The sequence below is a fragment of the Equus przewalskii genome, chromosome 20 (assembly GCF_037783145.1).
Source record: "Equus przewalskii isolate Varuska chromosome 20, EquPr2, whole genome shotgun sequence".
NCBI classification, from domain to species: Eukaryota; Metazoa; Chordata; class Mammalia; order Perissodactyla; family Equidae; genus Equus; species Equus przewalskii.
The window spans coordinates 26,117,928-26,128,771 of record NC_091850.1 but is presented as its reverse complement, the minus strand read 5'-3'; the positions used below and the strand labels follow the sequence as shown (position 1 = coordinate 26,128,771).

Sequence of the window (10,844 nt, the reverse complement as noted above, 5' to 3'; positions counted from 1 at the left end):
AGAGAAAAAAGATTGACAACAGATGTTAGCACAGGTGCCAATCTTTAAAAAAAAAATAATGGGAGAAGTATAGAAAATGTTCTGGGAAAGAGGGCACCTGGGAGAGAGTAGAGTACAGCACAGGTGGAGGAATGATGAGAGTAGGGTACAGCACAGGTGGAGGGATGATGAGAGTAGGGTACAGCACAGGTGGAGGGATGATGAGAGTAGGGTACAGCACAGGTGGAGGGATGATGAGAGTAGGGTACAGCACAGGTGGAGGGATGATGAGAGTAGGGTACAGCACAGGTGGAGGGATGATGAGAGTAGGGTACAGCACAGGTGGAGGAGGAAGAGCCGAGAACCCTCACCGGTGGAGGAGACTAGAAAGAACTTTGAAAAAAAATTACTAGGCAGTTATCACTTTGTTTGCCATGGGGTATGTCAGCATCTCTCTCCCTGTGTGTCACCTTCATGTCTTTAATAAAAGCTAGATTGCTCACTGAGGCTTTTTTGTGAAAGTTCTTGACTTTGGGAACATTATCAGAGAATAAATCTTTATTTATCTCTAAAATGGTGATAATAATGGGGTTAGAGTAAGCATCAAATGAGCTAATGCTTATGACTTGCTGGCATATAACAAGCAATTATTTTGCAATTAGTTTCAACACATTGAGAATTGATTTCTTTATAATTTCATAACTGCTTATGAGTTTGCAACTACTGTTGATTAGAATTGTTTTTGCATTGCAGTATGGTGAAATGGTTGAGAGTACAGGCCTTGGAGTCAGACAGACCCAGGTTTAAATGCTGACTTTGCCCCTTTTTGTGTGAATTCAGGCAAATGACCACTCTTCTCTCATTTGTAAAATGGGGACTATACCTATGTCATTGTGACATGGTGAAGTGGGGAGGGCTAATGAGATGACATTCCAAAACTGTATTACTCAGGGTTCCCAAAGGAAAAAGATGGCACGCCCAAATGGGGAAATTTGAAGAGAGTTTAAGAAAGGGCCAATTGACAAAGTTGTGAGTAGGCTGTAGGGCATACAGTACTGTGACTAGTACTGTACCCTTAGGCTAGCAATGGAAGGCCACACCCCACTCCCCACCCCACCTCTCCAAGCCTGGAAGGGATGAGTGGAGAGGGTGAGGACTGGAATCTGGAAGGACAACTGTGTGGAAGAGAGGATAAGGGAGCCACTTGATGTGGTCCATACTGATCAGTATCTCCGGGGACACAGCAGGGGTGGGGGGCAGAATGGAGAGTGGATATGGAGAAGCGTGGAAAGTATCTGGCGTAGAAACAATTAGCAATGTGCCTGGTATAATAGTACTCAATAAATGATTGCACATATTAAACAGAATATGCTATATAGTGCTTACAATCTTGAAACTATAGCTTTTTTCTTCTGAATTCCAAGAAATCAAGAGTATCTGGTGTTACAGGCCTAGTAGGATCATTGTGATTAAAATACTGGTTCTTGTTAATTCACCAAGGTTCATCAGAGTCCTCTCAATTGTACCCTATTCTCAGAAGGCAGAAGGAGCATTTCCATATCCCCTGCTGGACTGTTTCTCTCATGACAGGAGTATAAATATGCTGCATGATGCAGAACTTCCCTGGCTGTGATAACGTACCCTGGCTTGCTCACTTTCCAGTTAGGCTACCTGCTCCAAGGTCTATACATCTTTGAACTTCATGTAAGAAAATGGTCTAAACGTTGATGTACCCCAAGACTCAGTCTCTCCCCCTTTATTCGTCTCTGTCCAATATCAATTCTTGAGTGATCTTATCTTGTCTCATGGGTTTAAGTATTGTTTATAAGCAGATGACACCAAGCCCAGACTCTACTCTGAACACCACACCACTTATTATCTCCATTTATGTGTTAAAAGGCATCTTAAACTTAATTTGTCTCAAACTACACTCTTGACTCTCCCTTCTCCACCTGGCTATCTCTTTCATTAAAAAAAAAAAAAATTAAATAAATTTCCGTGTTCCCTACCCTGTCATTCCGTCTCACCTAGTGGACCTCCAGCTTTCTGGATCCTTGGGTTTAAACCTTACATTCTTCCTTGACTCCTCTCTTTCTCTCATACCTTGTATGTCATCCATCAGCCAATCTCTCCAGTTCTGGCTTCAAAACGCTTTCACACTTCTCACCACCCCTACATCTACCGCCATGATCTGAGCTACCGTCATCTCTCAGAATAATTTGGGTGAACGGTCTCTAAGTGGTCTTCCTACTTCTACTGTCTTCTCCTCTCTCACACCATAGTTGTATTCTCCACATAGATGATATTTGTAAATATAAGTCACATCGCAAATCTTCTCTGCTCAAAACCCTAAATTGCTTCTCAATTCACTCCAAGTAAAAGTAAAAGTCTTACAATGTCCTGTGAAGTGCCTACATGATCTGTGTCCTCATTCCCACTCTCAACTGTCTGACTTCATCTCTTATTTCTCCACCCATTAATTATTCTGTTCCAGGCACTTTGGGCTTCCTTGCTGTTCCATGAATACGCTAAGTATTCTCCCATGGCAGGCAGGTTGTTTGCATATGCTGTCTCCTCTGCCTGGTACTCTCTTCTCTTCCCCTGTACCCCAGCTAATGCAACATTTCCATCAGTTTCTGCTCAATGTCCCTTGCTCAATGAGGCCTTACTTGACTGTGTGTATGAAATAACACATTTACCTCACTCTTGATTCTACTTCCCTGTATAATTTTTCTCCGTGGTATTATCACCACCTTACATATATTTATACTCTTTTCTTTGCTTGTGCTTAGTCTCCTTCTTCTAGAATGCCAGCACCAGGAGGACAAGGACTACGTCTGTCACACTCACTGCTATATTCCCACAGTTCAGACAATGAATGATTTAGCTCATCCCTTACAGATGCTAGGACAGTTACCAGTTGGTGGTCCAGTGAGATGAAAGTCTTGCAAGGATCTTTCTAATATAAAATGTACTTGATCTGGGATTCTGGACTGGACTGTTAAATATTTACTTATTTTAGATTCTCTTGCCAATAAAAGTGCTAAAAAAATCATGTAATTTTAAGCTGTTCTTGGTATTAAAGGAAACACATGTTCATACCTAAACATCTTTTCACACGTAAGTTTTAGGATACAAAAATTAAGACCACGATGATTTCAATGAAATGAGATAATATTTGTGAAACTGTCATGAGGCCCAGAACACGGAGGAGTCATGGCAGCTGTGCGTTTCCTTCCTGCCATCCTCCTGGAGGCAGAGGAACTTCTGTTGCTTCTGGACTTGGGGGTGGAGTTTGCATTTTATAAAACCTGTTACTCCATTTACACAGCTCTTCCAGTTCCAGTCAACAGAAGCCACGTGGGCAAAAAGTAAAAGCAGGAATGCTGCCACAAGGACGCAGGGCTGATTTCTGCCGATTTCCGGAGTGGTCTCCATTTTATCCTACATAAATAATTCCTAAGTGTATGTCTCCCAGAGACAGAGTATGTTACAATGGCATGATACAGTGTTTCCCAGACTGTGCTCCAAAGGAATGTAGCTTCTACAAGAAAGATATTGATTGGAGGTCCTTGATGGAAATATTTCACAGTCAAATGAATTTGGAGAAGACAGTTAAATAAGACTAAGTAGGCTCCAAACTACAAGTCTTTTTTTGCCTTTTATGTAATAACCTGTGTTGTGAGTCTCCTGGAGAAAAGTCATACATGTAGGATTTTCCAAACTTACTTCACTATAGACCCCATCTTTAAAGACCCTCAAGTTTCGCTGAACACACTTTGGAATACCTAGTATAGTTCAAGGACATTTGATTTAATTTGTATATAATCCTCTCAGTTGGAGGAGAAATATTATCCCCATTTTACAGATAAGAAGAGTAAAGCTCTCGGCATGATAACTGGCCTTCTGCATGGGTTGTAAGAGGGTAGACGGAACTAAACTAAGGTCTTTTGCCTAGAATTAAATTTCATTCCATTGCATTATATTGCCATCTGCACTGGTTTCCCTAGGCTTCTATAACAAATTTCCACACAATGGGTTGCTTTAACAACAGAAAGTTTTTCTCTCTTACTTCCGGAGGCTATGAGGGAGAACCTGTTCTGTGCCTCTTTCCTGGCTTCTGGTGATTGCCAGCAATTCTTGGAGTTTCTCGGCTTATAGTGGCATCACTCCAGATTCTGCCTCTGTCTTCACATGAGTTTCTTTCCCTCTGTGTGTCTCTGTCTCTCTCTCTTCATAAGGACACTGGTCACTAGATTTTCTAATTTATTCTCCTACAGAAAGGCTTACTATGTGCAAGCTTGAAGCCCCATTTTTCTAGGCTGGAATCTAATCTTTATTTTATGACCCAATATGGAGTCCTTTTCACACCTTTGGTCAGAGTAACTGCTTTTTTTTTGAACATTTGCCTGTTTATTTCTTTTTCCTTATTTAATTTACCAGAATTCCATACAGTATTCTAGGCACAATGCACCCGTTTGACACAGAGAGATTGTGAAAATAATTTTTTAATGATTCTCAGGATTTTCATGGCTTTTAGGTCATGCCAGCCTTTTGGGACATTCTTGTTGAAGCTACTGGAAAGACGTAGCTTCGCCCCTTTCGAGATGGCTCAGTTGGTAAAGTTGAAGTCTAGAGCTGCTGGCAGCTGTCTTTGTCCTTTCTGGGGAGAAGTCTCCTGAGCATTGAGCCAACGTAGAAGAAGGAAGGAAGAAAGAAAAATGGAGGGGGTGGGGAACGAGAAGGAGAAATCTAATATATCTCATCCAACTGAGGCCTTGGATCCAGCCACTTCTGACTTCCCTATTACAAAAGCCAACAGTCCCTTTTCATCTGAGACAGATGGAGGTGGACTTCCATCCTCTGCCTGACATTGTTCAGACAACTGCAGTACGGAATTCCTTATGCCCCTTTCTAATCTGCTGAGGTGAGGAAGGGGGAGTGATGAGCAAGGGCCTGCTTTGGGGCAGGTGGTGTTAGATATCTTATATGCTATGTCATTTAAACCTTATAACCATTCTATCAGAGATTGCTAACTCATAAACACAGTATCAAAATGCTAGGATAATATATTCCTTTAACGTGCAAGAATAAAGTTTAAAAATGAAATGAGCAGCTAGCCTTGTGGCATAGTGGTTAAGCTTGCGTGCTTGGCTTCAGTGGCCCGGGGTTCGTGGGTTCGGGTCCTGGGCGTGGATCTACACACTGCTCATTAAGCCATGCTCTAACAGTGTCCCACATACAAAATAGAGGAAGATTGGCACAGATGTTAGTTTAGAACCAATCTTCCTCACCAAAAAAAAAAAAAAAAAAGAAATGAATTGTATATATATGTCTGTGTATATGTATGTATATGTACATATATATTTGTTAGTGTGAAACAAACAAAATTGATCTGTTAGTGGTGAAGAGACTTCAGTTCCCTGTTTAGAATCAGTGTGAGGGTTTCCAAGGTCATCAACTCACTTGCACCAGGAAAGTCAACTCTATTGAAACCGTGAATTGCACATGTAAATACTGAGAAATGTACTTTGATTGCATCACTGAGAAGCAGTTTGAACAAAAGGACAACCGAGATGTTCTAAATTACTGGAAATCAGGTAGAGGAAAGAATGTAGTAGCAGGACAGTAAGAACAAAGCATCCATTTCTATGTTTACTACCTTGGAGGGAAACGTGAGGCTTTTAAATGGAACTTCTGCATTCCATTTAATGCCCCCTGGCTGTTGAGTTCCTCTGAGATGGCCTTAACCATTTAATGTCAAAATGAACTGGAGTGACCCTACTGTGCAAAATAATACAGGAGGTATGTATTTTCTGTTTCTTACACTTGCTATGCCAACCTATTTAGGTTCCCACCATCCTCACACACACATCGCATGCCTAGAATCTTTTGGTGACTTGACATCATCCACAGGATGAAACTTCCAGACCTGCAAACCCCGGAAGACACATTCTACCAAGGGCCCCAGCTGGTCAGATCTGACTCTTGTCCACCTGGCCAGCTTCATTTCCTCACTGTGGCTTACACTCCAGCTAACCTAATCTGCTTCCACTTCCACCAACCTGTCATGCTACACAGTGCTGTCCGACCTTTGCACGTGTGTCCCTTCTACCTGGACTCCTTTTCCCAGTTCTATTTCTCTAACAAACATCTCACTCATTTCTTAATCTCCTGCAGGTATGTCCTAGATGAGGGGCCTAACCCCAGAATTAATCACCTCGTTCCCTGTGCTACTTACACCTTTGCTTCCGTAATATGTACATTTCTTTTTTCTGTCTGAGATAATAAGCACAACACATCCATCCAGCAGCCATTTACATAAATGGGGTATTTTGCTGTCAGAAACAGTCAATTATAATGCGTGCAGCCATAGGCTTCGGGATCAAACTGCTTGAGTTCAAATCCTAATTCTACCTCTTATTACCTGTGAGACCTTAGATATTTACCTTCCCTGGGACTCAGTTTCCTCGTCTATAGAATGGGGATAGTCATATTAACACTCCATGGGATTACTGTCAAGATTAATTGAGATAATACATGCCAAAAGATTATTGCAGTTATGTTCTCAACAAATAGTGTATTATTTTGTCTATTAACTTAGGGAAGAAGGATGCTTCTTGTCAGGAATTGGCAAAGATTATACGCAGAACATAATTAGGCCATTATCAGGACACTGCATGCATCTGCTCTATTTTCCTCTCTTGCTTGTGCATAGCAGCTGCTTCGCAAAAAGCTAATTAGGGAAAAGAGCCAGCTTCCTTGCCAGTGACCTAGGATGACCCCTGTGTCCAGACTCCTCCAGATGTTCCTATCAGATTGTCAGTGTACAGCCCTGCTGATCTGGACACATAGACAGCCCCATATTCCATGCCATACTTTGCTGCCTGAGCCTTAAAAGTTTTGCCTTTTTAAGTCTTTGTTGAGTAGGTCTAGCTGCTTCTGACCCTGTCCAAGAATCTTCTTTGAGATGAATGAATGAAACACAATTGTGGCAGTTTCCAGGGCTCTTTCCATAAGCTAAGGATCTCAAACATGGCCACCAGTCCTCCTCCGTTTCCCAAGAAAAGGCACATCCCTGGGCCACCACACAGTGGGAGTTCTGGAGGCAACAGTGTCTCCTCCTTGCCTAGTCAACCAAAAATGCTTACTTAAACTGGCCATATTATTGTGACTTCCTAACTAGTGTCATTACCAGTGAATGTGATTCCACGTTCTGGATAAGTCCAGGCTGTAGACCACTGTGGAAAAGTCCATGGCCACCCTTTGTGGTGGTAAAGCCTGGTTGACCAGAAATATACCAGGTGGAAATCACTCCTGCCTATAGGTCAGTGTGTGTCTCACGAGTTACTTCTTTTAAAAATGAAATGTCATTTATTTGGTTCGATGACCCAAAACATACAGTTATTAACCTGAGTCATTATATCTTTTTCCTCCAAAATGAAAGATGCATTTAAGTTCTCTGGGTTTCTCTTCAAGGTCAGATGAAGGCAAATTTTAAAACTGATTAAGAAGAATTCCCCTTGTGTTCATTCTTCTACCTTCTTCCAAAAGTAGCATTGAAGATGAACCAACATCATGCCAGATTGAGCAAGATACGAGATTACACTTTTTAACAAAGTGAATGTGAACTTTGACCCTTAACACTTAAATAGTGGTCACAGAGAGCAGTTTCATCTGATGTATTAGCATCTATAAAAAGAGTTTCAGGCATTTACTTTCAGGGAAAATAACGTGCTCATTTCAGTGGGCCAAGATGGACAGCCAAGGTCAATGAAGCATCACAAGTAAGTTTTCCAGCCCTTGGAGGAGGTGGAATGGGGGCTGACTTTTTTTTAAATGGCGTTTAACAAATAGTGTCTGAGTGCAATTTTAAATCAAAACCCCAGACGATAAACTCCTGGCAGAAGAACTTATCTTTTTTTGGCACATTTTTTTTTTCCCTGACATCTGTTCTTTTCACTTTCTGAAATAAACATTTCACTTTGCTAATGCTGTGAGATACAGGGATGGGAAGTTACTCATTCTCTTTCTCACCCCCAGAAGCAATTTCTTAAGGCTTAAAGCGAGATTTTTTTACCCACCTCTTTCAAATGAGGTAGATTCTTCCCAAAGGAAAAGCAATCAAAAATCAGGTACGAAAGTCTCCGAACCAGCTACTGGAATCCTCGCTTGCTTTCCTCAGGAAGGAGAAATACATCACGTGCCCCATCTAGAGGTGTGACTTGGAATTGTCTGTAAAGATGATCTAACGTGAATTCTGGGAGCAGAAGATAGTTACCGACTTTCAAATATAAACCGAACAGTGTGATAAGGAGAGTAGGGATAAGAGAATTTTAAAAGTTTCTATTCTCAAAGAACTTATAATGTACAGGAAAGACGTAAAACTGCTTAACAATTATAACAAAAATCTAACAGTTTTCCAAGGATTCTGAGAAGATGGTAGGCTCAGCACAGATGCTTGACCCCTTTCTCCTCTCAAAGTCCCCTTTGGGCCCTTGAAAAGTTGGCTTGTATAAGTCTAGGGCAGGAGGAGGGAGGAAAATCTTAGCCAACTTCAGGATGAGGAGGAGGTCCCACCTGCAAAGCAAAGACCAAGTGCTCCTGGGGACAGCATGGGAGCAGCCAAGTGAATTTCCTTGTAAGGCCCTGGGACAGAGGAGCTGAAACGACCCTGACCTGAGAAGAGACTAGGATGTCTGGAGAAGCCAGAGGCGAAATCTAATGATTCTGCAGATGCTTGAGGAGGTCAGCCAGCTGCCCAGACCTGTCTCCTCAGTGCCTCTGATAGGGGCTGCCCTGATCCACAGTTGTCACCTCCTGACTTGCTGAGCCAAACTGTACCCTTCAGGTGCTAACTTTCTTTGCCTTGAGATCTGGAAGAAGCCCCAGGATCTGGTGGCTTCTCTCCCTACCCGTGAATTCTAGGATCACAGCAGGTTAGCCTATTGTCACCAGACTCCTAGGGTGGTGAAGTATATATTTTTTTCTGTCTGCCAACTTATAATTGCCCAGGAGATGGATCTGTCTGTTCTAAGAGATCTCCCTCCTGATAATAATAATATACTGGCTTGCTTGTGGGTCTGCAAGAGCGGGTGATACAAGTGAAGAGGCTATGTATAACACTGGATTTTTTTTTTTTGAGGAACATACTTTTATATTGGCGTCAAATATATTAAAAGACTGAGAAAAAAGTTTTGAGGTTTATGAAACTACTGGAAGTTTATTAAGGCATGCTGTCCATGGGGGATGCATGTTTCTGGATGACACCTGATGAGTGGTCCAGATCTCCTGGCCCTTGTTCTGGCCAATCTTGTTTGCTGCTATCTCTGCTTCAGACTCTCAGTGCTCTCCTTTCTCTTCACGGGCCTTCTGCTGGTGGGATATTTGCATTGCAATTGTCTCCTGTACTTCTGGGCTAAACGCAGCGTCTTACGAAGTTCTCTTCTTCGCTGTCAAGTTCTTTAGGACCTTCATTTGTGTGATCCTGTTTCATAGCACATTCTTCCTGTTCTTTTGCTTTTCTTGCAACATTTCTTTAATTTTTCTTTACACGTGACCTCATTCACAAGCGCTGTTTCCGCGCCTTCTTTTCAAATTTCAGCTGCCTGTCTTTCTCAGCAAACTTCTTTTCCTTCTCCTCTTCTATTATTTTGTCCACTTCTTTCTCCTGAGCTTTCTCTTCCTTACATTGCTGTGTCACATGCTCATGAGATATCTTCTGTTTTCTTCCCATGTCTTCCTTTTTGCTTCTTTTTTATCAGCCTCTTCCTGTAAGTCTCGAAGGACCCTTTGCACGAGCTTCAAGTTCAAGTCTTGCTCTGTTTTGTATTCCTGCTGAATATGCTTTACCTTCTGTTGGAGGGCTTTTTGCAAAAGGGTTCTAATTTCTTGCTTTGTCTTCTGTTTCTTCAGCTTATCCTTTTCGTTCTCAAGTTTAGCCTTGTGTTGTCATCTGCCACAAGGTGAGCTGCCTCTTCCCTCGGCCACTGGACCACCGGCCTTTGTGCTTTGATGTTGGTGACGTAGGCATCCTATCCCAGGTGTGTGTTCTGCACTGGCTCTTTCTGACTCCTCGCCTCTTGGGCTTCTCACTTTTCCTTGGCTCATCGGTCTTCCTCTGGAAGTTCTAGAGTGTCTCTTCTTTCACCAGTTTCTGCCTCTTCAGTTCCTCTCTAAGTTCTGTCTGTGCTTTCTGTTCCTCACACACTTTCTGATGAATGCAAGCAGCTCAACGCGGAGCTCCTCACAGCACTCCCTGAATTGTTGTCTAGCTTTCCAGTCACAAAATTTTGTCTCTATTTTTCTTTCTTCTCTTTTAATAATCTGATTTTCTCTCTCATTCTTTTTGTTATCCTTAACTGCTTTGTTCTTTCAACTGCATTTCAGTAAAATACTCATTTTCTTCCGATGCTAAAAGTTCACATAGCTTATTTCATCTTTCACGAATGTTGATGGAATGCTGTATGTTTAATAAGTGTTGGTGCACTGAAAGAGAGCCATCCATCTAAACAACTAGGACGGATGGCTCTCATCAAGCTGAATTTTGGATTCTGGCAGAAATGGAGAAAACTAAAAAAAAAATAAAAATAAATTTAAGGCAAAAAACGTATCACTAAAAAAATAGCATAGACACTGCTAAATATTGAGGCAGCAATGACCCAGAATGCCAGCTTAAGGAATCATACCAGAATAGAAAAGAAAAAGAAAAGAAATGGAAATTAGAAGTAAAAAGAGACATGCAAGGTAAACTTGCGTGAAATCAATGATTCTAAATAATTAAGCTTTCAGAAGGAGAGAAAGAAAAAACAGAAATAACAAAAATCAAAGAACTAATAAAAGAAATCCCCATGAATTGAATGAAC

At 41.6% G+C, this 10,844-nt stretch overlaps 1 pseudogene; it reads right to left on the bottom strand.

Annotated features, from left to right (window-relative positions):
• Positions 1-9,183: 9,183 nt before the first annotated feature.
• Positions 9,184-10,486, bottom strand: LOC103555352 (cilia- and flagella-associated protein 53 pseudogene; annotated as a pseudogene).
• Positions 10,487-10,844: the final 358 nt, after the last annotated feature.